This window comes from Mobula birostris, chromosome 15 (assembly GCF_030028105.1).
Source record: "Mobula birostris isolate sMobBir1 chromosome 15, sMobBir1.hap1, whole genome shotgun sequence".
Classification (NCBI taxonomy): domain Eukaryota; kingdom Metazoa; phylum Chordata; class Chondrichthyes; order Myliobatiformes; family Myliobatidae; genus Mobula; species Mobula birostris.
Genome location: NC_092384.1, coordinates 7,419,419 through 7,444,466, shown reverse-complemented (window position 1 = coordinate 7,444,466; position 25,048 = coordinate 7,419,419). Strand labels below are relative to the sequence as shown.

Here is a 25,048-nt window from a genome sequence, read left to right as displayed (position 1 = left end):
TCATTACCGAGCAAGATTCCATGCCTTTCATCGGTAATTCGGACCTCACCCCAATCGTGACTAGTCCAGAGACCAGGTTGCTTTGTAAGTGTACCTAGTGCAAAGGGACTGTCTCTGTCCCTTCCCCAATACCTTTGACCTTGACCTCCCCAGTCTGGGTCTCTGAGCTAAACTCTAATACACTCTTCAGTATCAGTGACTGACTTGCTCCTGTGTCTCTCCAGATCCTCACTGGAACTGGTTTTAACCCCTCCTTCACTGACACCAATCCGGCCGAGATAAACCTCTCGCGCTCTTCCTGAACTTTGGCAGACCTGTCCTTCCCTAGCAGTTCGTTTACCAGCTCGATACAGCCAGTCAAAATCGCCGTTTTTCCTTTTCCCGTCTCCTTCTTTGGGGCAAAGCACCTGGACGCAAAGTGTCCGACTTTCCCACAGTTATAACAGACGACCCCAGGAGACTTCCTGCCAGACTGCTCCCGGTCTATCTTATCCTTCTCACTAGTGCCCGGCTTACTTTCTGACTTTTCTGGCGGACTCTCCCCGCCGTCCTGACTACCCTTCTGGTAGCCTTTACTCGGGGCAAGCTTCATTTTATGCGTCAACGCATACTCATCCGCTAACTTAGCAGTTGCGGCTAACGTGGCTGCCTCTTTCTCATCTAGGTAGGTTCTCATACCCTCAGGGACACAACCTTTAAACTGCTTAATCAGGATCAGCTGTAGCAGTCTGTCATAATCCCCCTCTACCCCCTTCGAGGCGCACCAACGCTCACAATATGTCTGCATCTCACGGGCAAACTCCAAATATGTGCGATCTCACTGCTTCCTCGCATTCCGGAACCCCTGCCGGTATGCCTCCGGGACCAACTCATAAATCCTGAGGATGGCCTCTTTCACCACCTCATACCTCTGGACATCTTCCGCGGACAAAGCTGAGTAAGCTTGTTGGGCTTTCCCTTTCAGTACACTCTGAAGCAAAACAGCCCACTTATCCCTTGGCCAGTCCTGACTTGTAGCAACTTTTTTGAAATGGAGAAGGTACCGATCCACGTCGGTATCGTCAAATGGGGGAACCAGCCTAACCTCCTGGGTCGCCCGGAACCCTCCACCTTGGCTCGGCACAGGTCCCTGCTCTGCCCTTATCTTTAACTTCTCCAGCTCGAATTCCCTTTCCCTCTGTTTCTCCTCTCACTCCAGCTGTCTCTTTCTCTCTCTCTCTCCTGCCTTTCTAACTGTTTCTCTTTCTCCCACCTTTCTAACTCTCTCTCTTCGTGTTCTAACTGCCGTACCCTGAACTCGTGCTCGAGTCTCAGTTTTTCAAGCTGCACCTGTACCGCGTCTCCAGCAGGTTTTTCAATAGACACCACCCCCAGCTCGCCTTGGGGAAACACACCTTTAGATACATAGTGCTCTACGATAGCTCTGTGTATCTCCTCTCTCCTCATTGACGACTTCCCCTTAGCAAGATTCAACCGTTTGGCCACAGCTACCAATTCCGATTTCCTGGCATCCTCTAATGCCTCCAAGGTCGGCGCCGTTATAATTTCTTCAGCCTCCATTTCTGCTGTTTGTCTTTTCTTTCTTTCGGGAATTTTGACCCAATCAATTTACTCCGTCCCAAATTTAGCGTTCAAAATCGCGGACGAGAACCCCACTTATGTTACGTACCCCGTAACTGGGTTGCCAAACCAGCAGAAATGGATCACTCAGTTGGAGTCTGGATTACTAGAACTAAGAAAGTTTTATTAAAGAAACAAGCAACACAGTACTCTAATCAAAGGATAATAAATGCAACAGTTCAGCAATGATAAACACACATGTACACAGAATTAAGATAACAGGATCAATCAAGCTCTATCGTTGTCTAGGGGTAAATGACCAGTTTCAAAGTGACGCAAAGTTCAGTTCAATTTAGTTCAGTTCAGTTCGCAGTAATCGCTGCCGTGGCGATGGACAGTGGGGAGAAGGAGAGCGAGAGCAAAACGAATGAATATTCAAGGCTTCCACACAGACCTTCGCAGTCAGCTTTCGGGCGAGTCCTTTGTGATGTCATCTGAGGTCACCGACCGTGACCCCTCCGTTTCCAGATACGATCATTTCCCTGCGGTGAACCTGGCACCCAGGCAAGGGTGGACACACACCAGGTTCCCGCCGATCGTGCCTTTCCACCCTGTGCGTCTATGGCCCGGTACTTCCCACCGACTTGTGAGAGACGCACCGCTTCCAGGGTCTTGTTACCTCGGGTGTCGTGTGTGTCCTGCCTTAGCGAACCTGTCCCTTTTTATCCCCCTGCTGGGGTATCGCCTGTCCATCACTTCAAACAGTTCAGGGTTCAAAGGGAGAGCCGATCTTGACAGCTCTCCTTCCCCTTCATTAACATCTCCAAATGCTGCTCCATTGTTTTCCTTATCTCTCTCTCTCCTGAAGACAGGTGGCAGACCAACTGCTGATCCCACTGGTGCCAGCCCAAGACAGCTAACATCTTTATCGATGTGCATTCTTGTCACAGTTGAAAAGAACAAAAATAGTTATTTTCACACATCTAAATAGCATTAAGTCCCCAATTCTTGTTTCATTCCTTCCAATTTAAGCTCTTAAATTGTTTGTGTGGTCAGTATTTGTGACATTGAACTTAGGGTTAGCAATTTCATGTACATTCACCTTTTCCAATCACTGGACAATTAATAAGGTTGATCCATGAAATTCATAGCTGACAGCTCGTTGGAAGACAAAGCTTCACTTGATTAACAACACTGTGGCATCATAAATAACACGCAAATATGTGTATAAAAATAATTCATTTCTATCAGAGTTAAAAATAACTCTTTGATAACCAAGTGATCAAATGCGCCAAACATAGCTTTCCAGAATCAGAATCAGGTTTATTATCGCCGACACGTGACGTGAAATTTGTTAACTTAGCAGCAGCAGTTCAATGCAATATATAAGCTGGCAGAGCGAGAAAATAAATAAAATAAAAATAATAATGAGAGGAGAAGATGGCAGCACGACACAGTGTGCGTGGCCACTTCGAATTGATATCGTATTTGTTAAATAGGGACCGTGCGCAATCCTGATTTGATGGAGACAGACGTGAGAATCACAGAGGAACATCTGGAGAAACTTCCGAAATGCCTGCTTCGCTGCCACTGCTACTGTGCGATCGACAATCTCCGGAGGGGAAGGCCCCAAACCCTCGGCTTTGCCTATTGCCTGTTGCCGGGGCCGGGTTCGAAGCGCTCGGCAGAGATGGTGCTCGGTGTCGGAGGGCTGGTCGGAGACTCAAAGTTCGGATGGACTCAGAGTCGGACTGCAATCGGGTGCTTCCAGGATGCTGCATCGGCAAGTTTGTGGCACTAGTAGCTCATGGCAGGGAGAGTTTCTCCCTTCAACCATCTGCGTGAGATGATGGGACTTTCCAGAGACTTTGAGACTTTTTTTTCTACCATGCCCATGGTGTGTTCTTCATCAAATTACAGTATTGCTTTGCACTGTTGTAACTATATGTTATAATTATGTGGTTTTTGTCAGTTTTTTTTAGTCTTGGTTTGTCTTCTGTTTCTGTGATATTATTCTGGAGGAACAAATTGTATCATTTCTTAATGCATGCATTACTAAATGACAATAAAAGAGGACTGTGTGTCATAATCTAATCTAATCTAAGTAAATCAATTATGTATGTTGAATAGATTTTTTAAAAAGTGCATAAACAGAAATACTGTATATTTTAAAAAAGTGAGGTAATATCCAAAGATTCAATGTCCATTTAGGAATCGGGTGGCAGAGGGGAAGAAGCTGTTCCTGAATCGCTGAGTGTGTGCCTTCAGGCTTCTGTACCTCCTACCTGATGGTAACAGTGAGAAAAGGGCATGCCCTGGGTGCTAGAGGTCCTTAATAATGGATGCTGCCTTTCTGAGACACCGCTCCCTAAAGATGTCCTGGGTACTTTGTAGGCTAGTGCCGAGGATGGAGCTGACTAGATTTACAACCTTCTGCAGCTTCTTTCACTCTTGTGCAGTAGCCCCTCCATACCAGACAGTGATGCAGCCTGTCAGAATGCTCTCCATGGTACATCTACAGAAGTTTTTGAGTGTATTTGTTGACATGCCAAATCGCTTCAAACTCCTTATAAAGTATAGCCACAGTCTTGCTTTCTTTATAACTACATCGATGTGTTGGCACCAGGTTAGATCCTCAGAGATCTTGACACCCCGGAACTTGAAGCTGCTCACTCTCTCCACTTCTGATCCCTCTATGAGGATTGGTATTTGTTCCTTCATCTTGTCCTTCCTGAAGTCCACAATCAGCTCTTTTGTCTTACTGATGTTGAGTGCCAGGTTGTTGCTGCAGCACCACTCCACTAGTTGGCATATGTCACTCCTGTACGCCCTCTCGTCACCACCTGAGATTCTACCAACAATGGTTGTATCGTCAGCACATTTATAGATGATATTTGAGCTATGCCTAGCCACACAGTCATGTGTATATAGATTGTAGAGCAGTGGGCTAAGCACACACCCCTGAGGTGTGCCAGTGTTGATCGTCAGCGAGGAGGATATGTTATCACCAATTCGCACAGATTGTGGTCTTCCGGTTAGGAAGTTGAGGATCCAATTGCAGAGGGAGGTACAGAGGCCCATGTTCTGTAACTTCTCAGTCAGGATTGTGGGAATGATGGTATTAAATGCTGAGCTACAGTCGATGAACAGCATGTTGTTGTCCAGGTGGTCTGAAGCTGTGTGGAGAGCCACTGAGATTGCATCTGCTGTTGACCTATTGCAGTGATAGACAAATTGCAAATGGGTCCAGGTCCTTGCTGAGGCAAGAGTTCAGTCTAGCCATGACCAATCTCTCAAAGCATTTCATCACTGTAGATATGAGTGCTTCCGAGCAATTGTCGTTAAGGCAGCTCACATTATTCTTCTTAGGCACTGGTATAATTGTTGCCTTTTTGAAGCAAGTGGGAACTTCCGCCCGTAGCAGTGAGAGGTTGAAAATGTCCTTGAATACTCCCACCAGTTGGTTGGCACAGGTTTTCACAGCCTCACCAGGTACTCCATCAGGACTTTCCACCTTGCAAGGGTTCACGATCTTTAAAGACAGCCTAATATCAGCCTCTGAGAGGGAGGTCACAGAGCTATCAGGTGCAGGAGGGATCTTCACAGCTGTAATTGTGTTCTCCCTTTCAAAGCGGGCATAGAAGGCGTTGAGTTCATCTGGTAGTGAAGCATCGCTGCCATTCATGCTATTGGGTTTCACTTTGTAGGAAGTAATGTCTTGCAAACCCTGCCAGAGTTGCTGTGCATCTGATGTCGCCTCTAAACTCATTTGAAATTGTCTCTTCGCCCTTGAAATATCCCTCCACAAATTATACCTGGTTTTCTGGTACAGGCTGGGTTGCCAGACTTGAATGCCACATAAAACCATATAACAATGACAGCATTGGAACAGGCCATCTCGGCCCTTCTAGTCCATGCCGAACGCTTACTCTCACCTAGTCCCACCGACCTGCACTCAACCCATAACCCTCCATTCCTTTCCTGTCCACATATCTATCCAATTTAACTTTAAACGACAACATCACATCTGCCTCAACCACTTCTGCTGGAAGCTCGTTCCACACAGCTACCACTCTCTGAGTAAAGAAGTTTCCCCTCATGTTACCCCTAAACTTTTGCCCTTTAACTCTCAACTCATGTCCTCTTGTTTGAATCTCCCCCATTCTCAATGGAAAAAGCCTATCCACGTCAACTCTATCAATCCCCCTCAAAATTTTAAACACCTCCATCAAGTCCCCCCTCAACCTTCTATGCTCCAAAGAATAAAGACCTAACTTGTTCAACCTTTCTCTGTAACTTAGGAGATGAAACCCAGGCAACATTTTAGTAAATCTCCTCTGTACTCTCTCAATTTTATTGACATCTTTCCTATAATTTAGTGACCAGAACTGTACACTATACTCCAAATTTGGCCTTACCAATGCCTTATACAATTTCAACATTATAACAATCCCAACTCCTATACGCAATGCTCTGATTAATAAAGGCCAACATAACAAAAGCTTTCTTCACCACCCTATCCACATGAGATTCCACCTTCAGGGAACTATGCACCATTATTCCTAGATCCCTCTGTTCTACAGCATTCTTCAATGCCCTACCATTTACCATGTATGTCCTATTTTGATTAGTCCTATCAAAATGTAGCCCCTCACATTTCTCAGCATTAAACTCCATTTGCCATCTTTCAGCCCACTCTTCTAACTGGCCTAAATCTCTCTGCAAGTTTTGAAAACCTACTAGCCTTCTGCAGAATATGTACCTCCTGGTTCATCCATGGTTTTTGGTTTGGGAATATACAGTAAGTCCTTGTGGACACACTCATCCACACAGGTTTTAATGAAGTCGGTAACAACTGCAGCAAACTCATCCAGGTTTGAAGATGAATCCCTGAGTACTTTCCAGTCCACTGATTCAAAGCAGTCCTGTAGGCGCTCCTGTGCTTCCCTTGCCCATACCTTCTTGGTCCTTACTGCTGGTACTGCAGTCTTCAGTCTCAGGGAGCAGAAGTACAGCTAGGTGATCAGACTTCCCGAGGTGAGGGCGTGGAATAGCATGGTAGGCGTTCTTGATGGTGGTGTAGCAATGGTCCAGTGTGTTGTTTCCTCTGGTATTGCAAGTGATCTGTTGATGGTTGTTGCTTAGTGATTTTTTCAGACTGGCCTTGTTAAAATCTCCCAAAACGATGGTGAAGGCGTTAGTGTGTGCTGTTTCGTGCATGTTGATCCCATTGCTCAGATCATCTAAAGCCTGATTGACATTGGCCTGAGGTGGAATGTAAACTGCTACCAGAATGACCCCAGAGCACTGCCGTGGTAGGTAAAAAAAGACGGCACTTTACTGCTAGATATTCCAGGTCTGGTGAGCAGAATTGGGACAGCACTGATATATTTGTGCACCAAGAAGAGTTGATCATGAGGCATACTCCTCCACCTCTGCTTTTGAGAGACTATAGATCTATCCTGACAGTGTATAGTAAACCCGTTGATCTGGATCTGGTACAGAAGGGGTTAACCAGGGTTCTGTTAAACAACATACACGATCCTATTTTTATACTGATTACATTGGCAGTTTTATTTTTTTTCCAGGCCAACAGGTGGCCTGATAGAGGTATAGGTAGCATTGATGGTTAAAATCTTTTTCTCATGCGAAGATATCAAAAACCAGAGGGGACAGGTTTGAGGTGAAAGGAATGAACTTTAAAGGAGATTTGAAATATTTTTTTTCTTCCATACAGAGAGTGGCTGATATATGAAGCTCACTACCAGAAGCAGTGGTGGAATCAGATACAATCGCTACTTTTAAGAGACATTTAGACAGCCAATGAAATAGGTCAGATATAGAAGAAGCAACACAAGAAAAAAGTGCAGGAGAAACTCAGCAGATCAGAAAGCATTAGGAACGAAACGGTCCAGAAGAAGGGTCTCGATCTGAGCGCGAACTGTTAAATTTCCCTTCCATAAACGCTGCCTGCCGAATTCCCGTGACACTGTGTGTTGCTCCAGATTCAAGCACCTGCGGTCTGATGTCTCCAAGGTGTAGCAGCATGCAGATATAGTATAGGCATGGCTACTGTGGGTCAGTAGGCAGTTTCCCATGCTGTACAACTCTCACAATCTAGGTAGCATTCTTAGGAATGGAATCATTAAAAGCTGTCCTTTTCAAATAAATGAGCCTTACATCAGTAATAACGTGATTTTAAAGGCTACTCAAATTCATATGTTTCCAGTACCTAATATAAGAAAATATTCATCCCATTACTGCTGTGAACTAATGATAGGAAATGTGGGAGTAGTATTACAAAACAAAATAGTATTTTCCAACACGAGGAAATCTGCAGATGCTGGAAATTCAAGCAACACACACAAAATGCTGGTGAACGCAGCAGGCCAGGCAGCATCTATAGGAAGAGGTACAGTCGATGTTTCGGGCCGAGACCCTTCGTCAGGACTAATTGAAAGAGGATATAGTAAGAGATTTGAAAGTGGGAGGGGGAGGGGGAGATCCAAAATGATAGGAGAAGTCAGGAGGGGGAGGGATGGAGCCAAGAGCTGATTGGCAAAAGGGATATGAGAGGATCATGGGACAGGAGGACAGGAACACCAGAGGAAGATGGAGAGCAGGGAAGGAGTTACAGTATGGGGAGGAGGGGGAGGAAAAATAAATAATAATAAATAACAGATGGGGTAAGAAGGGGAGGTGGGGCATTAACAGAAGTTAGAAAAGTCAGTGTTCATGCCATCAGGTTGGAGGCTACCCAGACAGAATATAAAGTGTTGTTCCTCCAACCTGAGTGTGGCTTCATCTTGACAGTACAGGAGGCCGTGGATAGACATATCAGAATGGGAACGGGACGTGGAATTAAAATGTGTGGCCACTGGGAGATCCTGCCTTCTCTAGCGGACAGAGCATAGGTGTTCAACGAAACGGTCTCCTAGTCTGCATCAGGTCTCACCAATATATAGAAGGCCACACCGGGAGCACCGGACTCAGTATATCACCCCAGCTGACTCACAGGTGAAGTGTCGCCTCACCTGGAAGGACTGTCTGGGGCCCTGAGTGGTAGTGAGGGAGGAAGTGTAAGGACATATGTAGCACTTGTTCCGCTTACAAGGATAAGTGCCCGGAGGGATATCGGTGGGGAACGAACGGACAAGGGAGTCATGTAGGGAGCGATCCCTGCGGAACGCAGAAGGGGGGGGGGGGAGGAAAGATGTGCTTGGTGGTGGGATCCTGTTGGAGATGGCGGAAGTTACAGAGAATTATATGTTGGACCCAGAGGCTGGTGGGGTGGTAGGTGAGGACAAGGGGAACCTAGTGGGTGGCAGGAGGATGGGGTGAGAGATGTGCGTGAAATGGGAGAGATGCATTTGAGGGCAGAGTTGATGGTGGAGGAAGGGAAGCCCCTTTCTTTAAAAAGGGAAGACATCTCCTTCGTCCTTACCAGCGCCTCTTCCCCAGGTCACCACTGCTCAGCACAAGAGGACATGGCTTTAAGGTAACGGGTGGGAAGTTCAAGGGGGATATTAGAGGAAGATTTGTTACTCAGAGAGTGGTTGGTGTGTGAAATACACTACCTGAGTCAGTGGTGGAAGCAGATACACTCGTGAAATTTAAGAGACTACTGGACAGGTATATGGAGGAATTTAAGGTGGGAGGTAGGGTTTAAGGGTCGGCACAAATGTGGGCCGAAGGGCCTGTACTGTGCTGCACTGTTCTATGTTCCATAAACCTGCTAGTGGAGGATTTCTCCTAAGCTGAATAGTATTTTAAGAGCAACACACATAAAATGCTGGAAGAAGGATCTCGGCCCGAAACGTTGAATGTTCGTTCATTTCTACAGATGCTGCCTAACCTGCTGAGTTCCTTCAGCAGTTTTGTGTGAGTTGCTTTGGATTACCAGTATCTGCAGATTTTAAAAACGTAAAATTCCGCAGATGCTGGAAATTTTATTGTTTTTATCTTAAGACATTGATCAAAGTAAAACTACTGCATTGTTATGAAAATGAAGGAGATAGTTTAAACATTCTGACCTTACCTGTCCCTCTTTTTAATACAATCACACACAACCTCCGCCCCCACAGACGGCGCTTTCACTGAGTTAACCTTTACCCTTCCCGGTTAATTGCGTCATCACGGCTGCACGGAGGAAGTTGTAGTCCGCGCAGAAAGCAGCCCGAATACGCATGCGCAAATAGATTGCGCGACGCCGCGACGGAGGCGGTGGTGAAGGGTGATCTTTTTGTCGCTGTTAGCCGATTTATGTGACATCGATCCAGTTCTCCCCTCTGCAATAAACGAATCCCCGCCCTTCACTCATATCTAAAGGCTAATTTATTCCCTTCTTTAAACTCAGATCCAATTTAGCTCCCCCCCCAAGAAACACGGCATCTTTAGAGCATGGTATCTGAGGTACATGCGATTACCAGTATGTCTGCTTCGAAACGGCAACAAAAAGAGACATTTTACATGCCCCTATAAAGAAGGCATCGCGGAGAATGCTGTTAAATGGATGGAGACGTCGTCGTACAAACGCATCCGCTTGGCACGATGGGAAATGTAGTTCCATTTGCCTCCCTTTTCATTAAAATGAATGGATAAACTTGTAGTGTAAACTACAACTCCTAGAAGTCCGAGACACATTCAAACTGATGTGTGGATGTCTCTAGTTACCCTCATACACTGCTGATGCTGACAGGAATTGTGGTTCACGGAGGGAGGGGGTGGTCGGAGGGATTCAGCCCTCGCAGCCTACTCTCTGCAGGAAGATTAGTGAAAGAGCGAGGGAGCCACTCCCCTACCCCCCCACCACCCTTCCGAATGGAGCCAGATTATCTTCACCAGCACCACTACTTACAGCTATGATTAGAGAGCCGAGCGCCAGAGACCAGCGACCAGCTGCAAACACCATTATCTTCCAATTCAATCATATACTGTACACTGTCTTTGTTACTGGAACACGCCAGAGCGGTGAGTATTATGCACGGACTCTGAATTTCCAGTACCGGGCAGTGAGATGTTGCTGCATTCGATGAACCGCTGTCTCTTCATGAAGTAACCGTTTTATTAATAGTTTCTCCCATTCACAGCCTCACTCAGGGATTAAGATTTACAAATGAAATCTGGATTTCTTGATTTAATTTGTGTGTGTACGCGACACGCTCAAAGTCTCCAACTTTGTTGTAGTTTGTATTTTCGTTAAAATAGTGTAAATATAGAGTCCCAGTAGTTTCACCTTTCTTCACCCCACCCCCCCTTCATCTAACATTAAGGCAAACCAACAAACCGATCACAGCTGTGCTCGGATTTGTTGTACTAGTCTCATCTGTCGAGCAAAAAACGAGAGATGTTTCTTTGGGTACGTATGATATTTTTATTGCCTTCAGTACCATTAGATAAAACAACGGAATGCTTAATATTTTAATCATTAAATTATATTGTCTAAAGTTACAATTGCAACATTTGGCCACTTAGTAGATCTTTTCCGCAGCGGGTTTCATTTTATTATTTAAATCTATCAACTTTACGGAAGAGATCCGTAATAATTAAGACCTCATAAAGCGAATTGAAATTTGCCTTTCATGCTATATTAACTTTATTTGAAAGTATCTGTAGTTCGTTCCAATAAAATGAAAAATTGTTAACACGAACACATTTTCTGGTGTTGAAATGTGCGTGGCAAACTGTTGTTTTCTAATTAGTGTACTGGATTCTTTTCAGAATGAAAGCTCTTGTAAGTGGATATTCTGTTAAGAGACACGAAACAATAAACGTAAAACTTTCCAAGTCCATTTCATATAAGTATTGCGTAGTGCAAAGCAGCTGAGTGCTGAAGTGTTCCAATCGACGGAGCATATAAAATACCAATTGTAGTCAGAACAATGGAGTTCAGATCACAAGAAGCACTTTGGTTTAGTTACGGCTTGAACCGGGTGTCCAGTTTGGGGTATCATTCGTGACATTAGAAAAACCGTGAAACAGTCAGATTAGCACTACAACACCGAGGAAACACAGAAGAAAAATAGCATAATAAATATGCGCACACGGAGTCACTGTCGGCATGATAAGGACAGAGACGGGTTCATAACAGTGAAGGATAACTGTTAGAATTCAACCAGTATTTATAATGGATTCCCAATTTGACTTTTAGATACAAAACAATTTTAAAAAACTGAGGTAGAACATAGAATATAGTGTGAGTAACTGACAACTGTAATGAGGTTAGACAAATAAGATGCAAGGCTCACGACGAGGGAGATTGTTAGATCAGGCATTCCTTAACCTACAACAGGTCTGTTTCAGAGTCTTTCTACATGTGGCATGGAAAACCTCCCTGACTGAGCCTGATGTTACATGTTCTCGAGCTTTTGTTCTTCCACGCTTTGGAAAGGGGGAACCGAGAGAATGCATCAGAATCAAGTTTATTATCACTGTCATGTGTCCAGAAATTTGTTAACTTAGCAGCAGCAATACAATCCAACACTCGCAGCATGCTGGAGGAACTCAGCAGGTCGGGCAGCATCAGTGGAAATAATGAGTCGACGTTTCGGGCTGGAACCCTCCGTCGTCAGGACTGAAGAAAGAATGAGGGGAAGGATCTGAAGAATGCTTGTAGGTTCAGTTGAAAAACCAGTAATTTGAAAGACAAAGGGGTGGGGGAGGGGAAGCAAGGAGGTGATAGGCAGGAACACAATGGGTAGTAGAAGAAGGAGATGGAACCATGAGGGAGGTGATAGGCAGCTGGGGGAGGGGCAGAGAGAAATAGGGATGGGAGGGGGAGGGAATTACTGGAAGTTGGAGAATTCTATGTTCATACCAAGGGGCTGCAGACTACCTAGACGGTATATGAGGTGTTGCTCCTCCAACCTTAGTTTAGCCTCATCATAGCAGTAGAGGAGGCCATGTATGGATATATCTGAATGGGAGTGGGAATAGAGTGCAGTACAATCCAATACATGATGATATATAAAGAAAAATAAATAAATCAATTACAGTAAATGCATATGTGCATATTAAATAGTTAGATTAAAAACTGTGCCAAAAATATATATGTTTTAAAAAGTGAGAAGGTATTCATGGGTCCAATGCCCATTTGGCAGAAGGGAAGAAGCTGTTTCTGAATTGCTGAGTATGCACCTTCAGGCTTCTATACCTCCAGCAATGAGAAGGGGGCATGCCGTGGGTGAAGGGGGTCCTTAGTAATGGACACCGCCTGAGGCACTGCTCTTTGAAGATGTCTTGTATAGTATGTAGGCTAGTACCCAAGATGGAGCCAGCTAATTTTACAACTTTCTGTAACTTATTTAGGTCCTGTGCAGTAGCCCCACCCCATACCAGACAATGATGTAGCCTGTCAGAATGCTCTCCACGGTATATCTAGAGAAGTTTATGAGCGTCTTAGGTGACAAATCAAATCTCTTCAAACTCCTAATGAGGTATAGCCGCTGTCTTGTCTTCTTTATAGCTACATCGATATGTTGGGACCAGATTAGATCCTCAGAGATCTTGACACCCAGGAAGTTGAAATTGCTCACTCTCTCTACTTCTGATCCCTCTATGAGGATTGGTATGTGTTCCCTCGTCTTACCCTTCCTGAAGGCCACAGTCAGCTCTTTCATCTTATTGACACATTGAGTGCAAGGTTGTTGCTGCGACAACACTCCACTTGTTAGCATACCTTGCTCCTGTACGCCCTTTCATCTCCATCTGAGATTCTACCAACAATGGTTATATCATCAGCAAATTTATAGATGGCACTTGAGCTATACCTAGCCACACAGTCATGGGTATATCGTGAGTAGAGCAGTGGACTAAGCACACACCCATGAGGTGCAGCAGTGTTGATAGTTAGCAAGGAGGAAATATTATCAGCAATTCACAGGGATTGTGGTTTTCCAGTTAGGAAATCAGGGATCCAATTGCAGAGGGAGGTGTGGAGGCCCAGATTCTGTAGCTTATCAATCAGGACTGTGAGACTGATGCTGTTAAATGCTGAGCTATAGTCAACGAGCAGCTTCCTGACGGAGGTGTTTGTATTGTCCAGGTGATCTAAGGTCATATGAAGAGCCATTGAGATTGCGTCTGCTGTTGACCTATTGTGGAAACAGGCAAATTGTAATTGGTGCAGGTCCTTGTTGAGGCAGGAGTTCAGTCTAACTACGGCCAACCTTTCAAAGCATTTCATCACCCTAGATGTGAGTACTACTGGATGATAGTCATTAAGGCAGCCCACACTATTGTTAGGCACTGGTATAATTGTTGCCTTTTTTGAGGCAGGTGGGAACTTCGGATCATAGCAGTGAGAGGTTGAAAATGTCCTTGAATGCTCCTGCCATATGGCTGGCACAATTGTTCAGAGCCTTATCAGTTACTCCATTGAGGTCTGCCACCTTGCAAGAGTTCACCCTTCTGAAAGACAGTCTAACATCAGCCTCAGAGACGGAGATCACAGAGTCACCTACTGGATGTAGCAGGGATCTTCACAGCTGTAGTTATGTCCTCCCTTTCAAAGTGGGCATAGAAGGCATTGAGCTCGTCTGGTAGTGAAGCATTGCTGCCATTCATGCTATTGGGTTTCGCTTTGTAGGAAGTAAATAAATAAAGGCATCCGTTAGTCTTGCGAGACCATGGATCTGCACCTGGAAAGTCTTCAGTCTCCAGGGCGCAGGCCTGGGCAAGGTTGTATGGAAGACCAGCAGTTTCCCATGCTGCAAGTCTCCCCTCTCCAAGACACTAATGTTGTCCAAGAGAAGGGCATTAGGACCCATACAGCTTGGCACCAGTGTCGTCGCAGAGCAATGTGTGATTAAGTGCCTTGCTCAAGGACACAACACATTGCCTCGGCTGGGACTCAAACTCACGACCTTCAGGTGGCTAGTCCAATACCTTAACCACTTGGCCACGTGCCCACTGTTTGTAGGAAGTAATGTCTTGCAAACCCCGCCGGAGTTGTCGTGTGTTTGATGTCGCCTCCAACCTTGATCGGAATTTTACTTTGCTCTTGAAATGGCCTTCTGCAAATCTTACCTGGTTTTCTTGTACAGATTTGGGTCGCCAGACTTAATTGCCCCAGATCTGGTCCGCAACAGACAACGAACATCCTGGTTCATCCACTGTTTTGGTTGGGAATGTATGGCAGGTTTTTGTGGGCATGCAGTTATCCACAGGTTTTAATTTAATCGGTAACAACTGCGGCATACTCATCCAGATTCAAAGAGGAATCCCTGAATACAGTCCAGTGCACCAATTCTAAGCAGTCCTGTAGGCACTCCTTGACAATACCTTTTTGGTCCTCACTGCTGGTGCTGCAGTGTTCAGCCTCTGCCTATACTCAGGGGTGTAGAGGTACAGTCAGGTGATCAGACTTCCCGAAGTATGGACATGGAATAGCGCAGTAGGCATTCTTGATGATGGTGTAACAGTGGTCCTGTGTGTTGTTTCCTCTGGTTCTACAAGTGATTTGTTGATGATAATTATTTTGTGACTTTTTCAAGGTGGCCTGTTAAAAATCCTCCGAAATAATGGTAAGGCATCAAGGTGTGCTGTTTGGTGCATGTTGATCACATTACTCTAGAGCCTGTTTGACATTGGCCTGAGGTGAAATGTACACAGTTACCAAAATGATCACTTAAATCTCCTACAGCAGGTAAAATGGATGATACTTAATTATGAGATATTCCAGGTCTGGTGAGCAGAATTGAAACATCACTGATACATTTGTGCACCAAGGGGAGTTGAATATGAGACATACACCTCTACCTCTGCTTGACAGTCCTATCCTGATGGTGTATAACGAATCCCTCAATCTGAATCCGGTACGGAAGGGGTTAATCAGGATTCAGTGAAACAAGGGATGCAAGCAGTCCAAGCGTCTCCCTGATACAGCACCCGACCTCTGAGATCTTGTACAGATGGGTTTACTAGCAAGATAGCCGATATTGGGAGTTGAAAACCCTGTTTTCTGAAAAGCACTGGTATCTCTGATCAGCAGCCACGTTTCCTTCGAGGAGTCTATCGGGAAGTACAGCTACAATATAGTTGATTATACCAAGCCTAACATAACTTAACCCAGAGAGAATGTTGCCTGTGGTCAGTCTATAAAAATAAATTAAGATCATTTGGGACATGCCAAATTTCCTTAGACTTCTGAAGAAGTAGAAGTGCTGGTATGCTTTCTTGGCCATACTGTGTGTACGGTTAGACCAGCACAAGTTACTGGTAATACGTAACCGTCTCCACCTCAGCATCTTTGATCCAGGCAGGTGTATACTCCATCCCACATCCTGAAGTCAAGGATTTTTTTTTTGTTTCCCTAACGTTGAGAGAGAGGTTGTAGCCTTGGCACCATATCATCAAGTTCTTTATCTCCTTTCTATACTCCACCTTGTTGTTGATGTTTCACCTCATAGCTTTGCTCCACATAGCAAACTTACCTCAATGTAGTTTCAAAGAGAATTGCAATCAAGGGTCAGTGTATTGCCTTTAAATCTCTATCCATCTTTTCTTTCAAGGAGAACAGTACCACATTCCAGACACACATGCAGGTATGGAAAACAGTTGAAGAGGCAAATTGGTACTAATAGCCTGATGATTTGAGTACAGGGCCTTGGTGATACCACACCTGGGGAACTGTGTATAGTTTTGGTCTCCTTACCTAGAAACATTTCTATAGTGAGAGTGCAAAAACTATTCACCAAACCTATTCTAGGAATGGCTTGGCTACCTAATAAGATTAGGTTAACTAAGTCAGTGTTCGTTTAGCGAGATCTAATTGAAACTTAGAAAATTCTGATGAGGTTAAATGGATTGGAATGCAGAAAATGGGTTACTCCATTCTGGTATCATGTATTGTTTTTTCCCTTTTTTTGGAAAAGGGATCATTAAATCAAAATCTATTTTGGGATAAACAAATCTCACTGCACCATTCTAAGAAAAGGAGGATCTTCCTTTTGCCTTGGATAATATTAATCACCAACCAACACCTAAAGATGATATCACCTTGCTGTGAACAAATTGGTATTAGTGTTACTTGTGTTAAAATAGTTATAGTATTGAAAGCATAGAAACAGGCCTTTTGATGTACCATGTCTATAGTGACCATCATGCCTGTCTATACTGATCCCATTTACCTTCATTGATTCTGTATCCTCTAATATGCCGCTTTTGTTCAAGTACCTGTCAAGATTGCTCTTAAATATTCAAAGTAAGTTTATTAAAGTATCACAAACAAGAGAAAACCTGCAGATGCTGGAAATCCAAGTACAAGTTTCCCCCGCTGTCTGAAGGTAGAGCGTTCCTATGAAATGGTTCGTAAGCCGGAATGTTGTAAAGTGAATAAGTAATTACTATTTATTAATATGGGAGAAATTTTTGAGCATTCCCAGACCCAAAAAACAACCTACAAAATCATGCCAAATAACACATAAAACCTAAAATAACAGTAACATGTAGTAAAAGCAGGAATGATATGATAAATATACAGCCCATATAAAGTAGAAATACTTTTCTGCAGCACTGTCTAGTGCAGCGAAAATCTCACAGCAGCACACTCGGCGGTAGCGCTCTCGGCAGAAACACGCTCTCCAGTAACCTTTAAGCTATGAAGCTGCCAAATCATACCAAATAACACAAAAGTACACAGCCTATATAAAGTAGAAGTAATGTATGTACAGTGTAGTTTCACTTACTAGAATTGGGAAGACTCCAATAAATTGCAGTTTCGTCACAGTTAAACACTTGTTTATAGGCATAACCACTTTCTGTAATTATTTTCAGTTCTGCTGGGAACTTTTCGGCAGCTTCAGTATCAGCCGAAGCACTCTCTCCAGTAAACGTTAAACTATGAAGCAGCCCTCACCTCAAAAACTGATCAAACCACCCATGACTACCTTTAAATTCCACTTTCATAACACTTTCATCACGATCATCCAGTGCTTTCTGTTTCAGCTTATTGACTGATTTCTCCTTAAGTATAAGAAAACTTAATGGAACACCATGCTTTGTACACCCATCAATCCACTCAAGCGATAGACTTTCCATTTTATCCATTATTGGATGCCGACTAAGAGAGACCACTTTGCTACGAGCAGAGCCAATAGTAACATCGGCAGCTTTCAAAATTCTTTCTCTCTGCGTATAAGTAGTACGAATGGTGGATGCAGGTAAGTTCAACGTGCGGACAATGTCCTTACTTCGTTCGGCCACGATTGAAACGCTTAATTATGTCTAGTTTTACGCTAAGTTTAACACCCTTAACGAGCTCTTTTATGCTTTTCCGATACCTTAGAACTCATCTTGCTAATGGATGCACAAAATAAATCGAGATAAAGCACATGTTTAAACAATGGCGGCTAGAATGCAGTTCCAGGGGAGGAGCTTGGCTGTTTGGGCACATGCTGCCTTTTTTCGTAACAGTGAAAGCACCTTCTGTTAGTGAAAACAGGTAACTAATGTAGGTCTTTCGTAACAGCAAGGTGTCGTAAAGCAAACGTTCGGAAAACGGAGGCCACCTGTAACACACACAAATGCCGGAGGAACTCAGCAGGCCAGGCGGCATGGATGGAAAAGAGTAAAGCCGACGTCTCGGCCCAAGGTGTCGACTGTACTCTTTTCCATAGATGCTGCCCGGCCTGCTGAGTTCCTCCAGCATTTGTGTGTGCTACTATTTATTAAAGTATCATTTACATTAGCATAATGTCCTGAGATTCATTTTCTTGCAGTCATTTACAGGGAAACTACAATTGAATTTTATGAAAATCAATACATGAAGATAGACTGGCTTTACCAATATGCAAAAAAAGACAAATTGCAAATTAAAATAATATTAAGAACATGAGTTGTACAAAGTCATTGAAAGTGAGTCTGTAGATGTGATGAATGAAGTTATCCATGCCAATTGTTATGGCTGCTGCCTGTACCATCTCAAATGGCAGCTAAATCTTGTTGCCAATTGCTATTTTTGTGAAAAGTTTGCCCCTCAAATGCCCTAAAAACTGCCCTCTCTCACTACAATGGGGGAAAAAGCGACTGGCTAACTATACTATTTATGCCTCTCATACTTCAAAGTACAGACTAAATTTATTGTCAAAGTACATATACATCACCATATACAATCCTGAGATTCATTTTCTTGTGGGCACTCACAGTCTATACAAGAAGCACAACAGAATCAATGAAAGACCACACCTATAAGGATGGGCAGACAACCAATGTGCAAAAGACAAGACACTGTGCAAATGCAGAACAGGAAAGACAAATAAGCAATAAATACTGTATCAGAAACATGAGATGAAGAGTCCTTGAATCTTATATATACAATTGCAAGAAAAAGTTTGAAACCCTTTGCAATTACCTGGTTTTCTGCATTAATCACTCAAAATATGGTCGTCACAATAATAGACAAACACAATCTGCCTAAGCTATAACACACAAGCAATTGTACTACTTCTTGTCAATACTAAGCATGCCATTAAAAAAAATCAAAGTCCAGGTTCAAAAAGGTATGTGAAATACTGGGGTAATGTCTTCTGCAATAGCTATTTGGAGTCAGGTGTTCCAATCAATGAGATGAGATTGGAGATGTGAGTTTTGGAGGTGCTCTGTCCTATAAGAAGGACACCTGAGGACAAACAAAATCAGTTTACTGACAAAGCCTGCTGTTCTCAATAAAGATCTGTTTATGTGTGCCATGCCTCGATCAAAACAATTTTCAGAGGACCTTAGAAGAAGAATTGTAGAGATGCATGAAGCTGGAAGAGGCTACAAAAGCATTTCTAAAGACTTGGGTGCTCATCAGTCCACAGTAAGAGAAGTTGTCTACAAATGGAGAAAACTCAGTACTGTTGCTACTCTCTTTAAGAGTGGGCATCCTGCAAAGATCACCAAGAGCACAACATGCAATGCTGAAGGAGGTGAAAAAGAACCAATGGGTAACAGGCAAAGATCTGCAGAAATCTCTAGAACTTGCTAATGTCTCTGTTCATGTGTCCACTGTAAGAAAAATACTGAATGAGAATGGTGTTCATGGAAGGACATCATGGAAGAAACCACTGTTCTCCAAAAAAATCTTTGCTGCACATCTCAAGTTTACAAAAGACCACCTGGAGGTTCCACAGAGCTTCTGGGTCAATGGTCCGTGGACAGCTGAGACAAAAATTGAAATTTTTGGTGGCTATGCACACCACTATGTTTGGAGGGAAAAGGGCGGTGCACACCAACACCAAAATCTCATCTCATCTGTGAAGATTAGTGAAAGGAGCATCATGGTTTGGAACTGCTTTGCTGCCTCAGGGCCTGGACAGCTTGCAATAGTTGAGGGAACAATTGATTCAAAATTGTATCTAGACTTCTTGTAGGAGAATGTCAGGGTAGAGGTCTGTCACCTGAAGTTTAATTAAAGTTAGGTGATGCAACAAGTCAATGTTCCAAAAGACAAGAGCAAACCAACATCAGAATGGTTTAAAAAGAAGAAAATTTGTGTTTTGGAATGACGAAGTCAGAGTCCAAACCTTAACCCAATTGATAATGTTGTGGCAAGACCTGAAGAGGGCGGTTCTTGTAAGGTATCTTAGAAATATTGATGAACTGATACAGTTTTGTATGTAGGAATGGTCTGAACACCTCGCCACTGTGGAAGTCTGATCAGCAGCTACAGGAAGCGTTTGGTGGAGGTTATTGCTGCTAAAGGAGGTTCTACCAGTTATTAACTACAAGGGTTCACATACTTCTTCCAGCCTGGACTGTGAATGATTAAACAATGTGCTCAATAAAGACATGAAAAGTACAATTGTTTGTGTTTGTCTATTATTGTAACTTAGATGAAGAACAGACCACATTTTGTGTAATTAATGCAGAAAAACAGTTAATTGCGAAAGGTTCACAAACTTTTTCTTGTAATTGTATACTGCTGGATTATATATATAAATATGTTAATTGCATACATCTTCATCCTACCATCTGACACATGCACACCGCACTTAAAATTAACTCAAATTAGACCCACATTTTTGGGCTCCCCATGTCGCCTTTGAATTAATTTAATGCTTTGAAGTTACAAAACATAACATTAGCAATGATGTATTTTAAAAACGAACCCAACATGGCTACTGATCTGCTGAAGTGCAGCAAGATGTTCGAAATAAAATAAGATTCAATGACAGCTATGTTGAAACACGATGGGGTTTTTTAAAAAAATAGGCTGTAAATGGAAGAATTCAGGGTACCTAAAAATGAGTACCAGGTGATGTAATTATTTTTAAAAATCAAAAATGGCTGTCTACGTTGTAAAGATTGAGTTTGATCATACAATGGGTAATTGGTTCATGTATATTGGAACAGTAGTATGAAGCAAATGAAAGAGCCAATGAGAAGCGAGTACCAATTTTGCTATGTACATTGGGTTTAAAGGCATGCAATTTGCTTCCATACTTGGCTGCTCCACCCAAACTATCAGAAGTAAGCTTTGCTGCTATTGTAAAAGTGATGTAGGAACACCTAGAACCGAAGCCATTGTTGATTGCAGACCATTTTAGGTTTCATGAGCGCAATCAAACAGAAGGTGAGTCCATTCCATCATACACGACTAAATGAAGGAGATTGTTTGAGCATTGTCACTTTAGCCATGGGCTTACTGATGCACTAAGAGATCATTTAGCTTGTGGAATCTTAAAAGAAAGCATTCAAAAACGTCTCCTAACTGAAGCATAACTTGCATTCAAAAGAGCAATTGAAATTAGTGTTTCAATGGAAACTGCAGACAGATGCAATTGAATTACAGTCAGGAATGAAAGTGGACGTAAATATTGCCGCATCGAAATAGAAACTTTCCTAGCCAAACAAATAATGTTACCATCATGGCTGAGGGCTCGATTACACTAAATGCAGGTTTAAATGTGAATCTTGCAGAAAATGCAACAAAGTAGGCCACATATAAAGAGACGCATAAATAGACTGCACAGAAAAGAGAAAAAGATGAAGTAAAGTTGTAGTTTCAAAAAGAACGCTAATCTGTATGCTGTGACACAGGATAGTGCAGCCTTGAGATTTACAGTATGAAAATTAATAATAGACAAACAATATGGCATACACCAGAAATGAACAGCAAATTAATTGAAGTGGAATTGAACACTGGCTCAGTTGTTTGAGTCACTTCACAAAATGAGTTTGAACGGCATTTCAAAGATACTGAACTGAAGCCTGCAGATATCCAACTATGAACTTATACCGGAGAAAAGACGACTCCTGTGGGAATGACATTCGTAACTGAAATACTACAACCAACAAGTCACTTTGCGTTTGTATGTGGGGAAAAACAGAAGGACCAGAAGGGCATGTTTGGACCAGAGCCATCAAGGTGGCAAAACAGCAACACGGACAAAATCCAGTCACAACTCTGCCGATGACAAGACATTGATCGGCCTTGTTTCTGGTGGTAATGAGACAGCTTACTGAAGAGAGGTTGACACCCTGACACAGTGGTGCCAGGATAACCACCTCTCCCTCAATGTCCAAAAAAACAAAAGAGCTGATTGTGGATTACAGGAGGAATGGAGACAGGCCCACCCCAATCAACATCAGTGGGTCTGCAGTTGTGAGGGTGAGTAGTTTCAAGTTCCTCGGTATGCATATCACTGATGATCTCACCTGGACTGCACACACTGGCTTTGTGGCCAAAAAATGCACAACAGCATCTCTTCCACCTCAGCCAACTGAAGAGGTTCGCCATAGGTCCCCAAATCCTCAAGACATTCTACAAGGGCACCATTGAGAGCTTCCTGACGGGCTGTATCACCGCCTGGTACGGGAACTGCACCAACCTTGATCGCTGGGCACTGCAGAGAGTGGTACAGACAGCCCAGTGCATCTGTGGATGTGTATTTCCCTCCATGGAGGACACTAATAGCAGCAAGTGCAGGGAGATGGCCTGGAAGATCATCAGGGACACCAGTCACCCCAACCATAACTGTTTCAGTTGCTTCCGTCTAGCAAACAGTATTAAAGCCAAGACCTACGGGCTACAGGACAGCTTCTTTCTACAAGCCATTAGACTTTTAAATTCACATGTCTATATATGGCGACAGAGTGATAACGCAAAGATTTTTTCTCCCTCACGTTGTGGGATGAATGTAAGATTTAAATAAATTCTAAATAAAATAATTATGCGTCATATGTATAAATATGTTAATTGCATAAGTCATCATGCTACCACGTGATATGGGCTCGCCTCACTTAAAGACGAAATTAGACCTGCTTTTTGGACTCCATGCCTTTCTTTGAATTAGTTTAATGTCTTAAAGTTATAAAACAAGCACGGTAGGCCAACTGGAGCAGATCCAAGTCGCTTCTCAGGCAGGTGTTGTAATGTTTCATCATCAACCTTTCAAAGCACTTCATCAGAGAGAGTGAATAATTTCAAGTTCCTGGGTGTCAAAATCTCTGAGGGTCTAAGCTGATCCCGACATATTGATGCAGCTATAAAGAAGGCAAGACAGTGGCTATATTTCATTAGGATTTTGAAGAGATTTGGTTTGTCACATAAAACACTCAAACTTCTATATATGTACCATGGAGAGCATTCTGACTGGCTGCATCACTGTCTGGTATGGAAAGCGGGGTGGGGGAGAGCTACTGCACAGGATCGTAAGAAGCTGCAGAAAGTTACAGAAATTAGTTATTTCCACCTTGGGTAGTAGGCTCCGTAGTATCCAAGATACCTTGAAGGTGCGCTGCCTCAGAAAGGCGGTGTCCATTATAAAGGACCACCATCACCCAAGATATGTCCTCTTCTCATTGTTACTGTCAGGTAGGAGGAACAGAGGCCTGAAGCCACACACTCAGTGATTCGGGTACAGCTTCTTCCCCTCTGCCGTCCGATTCCTGAATGGACATTGAACCCATGAACAGCAGCTCACTTTTTTAATATACATTCTGTTTTTGCACTATTTTTGGTTTGACTATTTAATACATATATACTTATTTATTTTCTATATTATCATGTATTGCATTGTACTGCTGCTGCTAAGTTAGCAAATTTCATGACATATGCCAGAGATATTAAATCTGATTCTGATCACTATGGATGTAAGTGCAACTGGCTAATAGTTATTGAGGTAGGTTACCCACATTCTTCTTAGGCAACTGAAGCCTGTTTGAAGCAGGTGGGTACCTCAGACTGCCGAAGTGAGAGGTGAAAGATAATGGTGTACACTCCAGGCAGTTGATCAGCACAGGACATTAGTATTCGGCCAGGTACACCATCTAAGCTGGCTGCTTTCCGTGGGTTTGCTGTCCTGAAAGATGGTCTCATGTCGGTCTCAGACTCTGAAATCACAGGGTCATTGGTCACTGTGGGAGTTCATGAAGATTTCTGCTTCTTTTGGCGGTCAAAGTAAATATAAAAGACATCAAGCACATCTGGGTGGTGAAAGCTTGTTGTGACCTATATTGCTTTGTTTCACTTTGTAAGAGGTTTTACTTCTTGTACCTCAGTCATGTCACCTTGACCCCTTTCACTCCATGGAACACAGACCTAGCCTATCTAATTGCTCCCAATTCAAACCCTCCAATTCAGGCAAAATCCTTGAGTCTTTCAAACCCTCTCCAGATTAATTATTTATCCTATAGTATGGCTGCCTGTAACATTTTATGTGCAGCCGAATCAATGTTTTGTACAGTGACATCCCAACTCATGTACCAGTGTATGCCGTCCGTGTTCCTTCTTCACAAACCACTCTGCCTGTGTTGCTAATTTCAGGGAACTACCTAGTTGTAGCCTTAGTTGTCTCTGTTTGTCAGTACTTCCCAGGACCCTTCCATTTGGTAACTACATGGTGAATACATTTCAAAAATACTCGCCTTACCGATATCCTAAGATAATGGATGACATTATTCAAATGTCCCTCTAACTATACCCCTTGCCCGTCCTCTGGGTCCCCCGCCTTTTTCCTTCTCCCTGGGCCTCCTGTCCCATGATCCTCTCATATCCCTTTTGCCAATCACCTGTCCAGCTCTTGGCTCCATCCCTACCCCTCCTGTCTTCTCCTATCATTTTGGATCTCCACCTCCCCCTCCCACTTTCAAACCTCTTACTAGCTCTTCCTTCAGTTAGTCCTGACGAAGGGTCTCGGCCTGAAACGTCAACTGTACCTCTTCCTAGAGATGCTGCCTGACCTGCTGCGTTCACCAGCAACCTTGATGTGTGTTGCTTGAATTTTCAGCATCTGCAGAATTCCTCGTGTTTCCGTATCCAAATGCAAGAGATTGTATTTAATTACATTCCTTCAAATTCACTTTGGGTCCCCAATATAATAACCTTCTATTGTCAAACATACCATGAGAGGGATCAGAAGTGGAGAGAGTGAGCAGTTTCAAGTTCCTGGGTGTCAAGATCTCTAAGGATCTAACCTGGTCCCAACATATGGATGTAGTTATAAAGAAGGCAAGACAGTGGCTGTACTTCATCAGGAGGGTGAAGAGATTTGGCAGTCTACAA

The 25,048-nt window shown here is 43.4% G+C and overlaps 2 protein-coding genes across 6 annotated transcripts in view; one reads left to right on the top strand and one right to left on the bottom strand.

Annotated features, from left to right (window-relative positions):
• The window catches only part of fcsk (fucose kinase), a 336,758-nt gene extending 326,709 nt beyond the window's left edge, over positions 1–10,049 (bottom strand). For 2 of the 3 annotated variants that reach the window (XM_072279282.1, XM_072279286.1), the window contains exon 1: positions 9,599–9,684. The gene's annotated coding sequence lies outside the window, so the exon portion shown is untranslated. Of the gene's footprint in view, positions 1–9,598; positions 9,685–9,986 lie in introns of those variants that run through there. The other variant, XM_072279284.1, reaches the window with a different exon arrangement.
• A 173-nt stretch (positions 10,050–10,222) lies between these two features.
• st3gal2 (ST3 beta-galactoside alpha-2,3-sialyltransferase 2) overlaps positions 10,223–25,048 on the top strand; it is a 307,587-nt gene continuing 292,761 nt past the window's right edge. For 2 of the 3 annotated variants that reach the window (XM_072279278.1, XM_072279279.1), the window contains exon 1: positions 10,225–10,530. The gene's annotated coding sequence lies outside the window, so the exon portion shown is untranslated. Of the gene's footprint in view, positions 10,531–25,048 lie in introns of all 3 variants that reach the window. The other variant, XM_072279281.1, reaches the window with a different exon arrangement.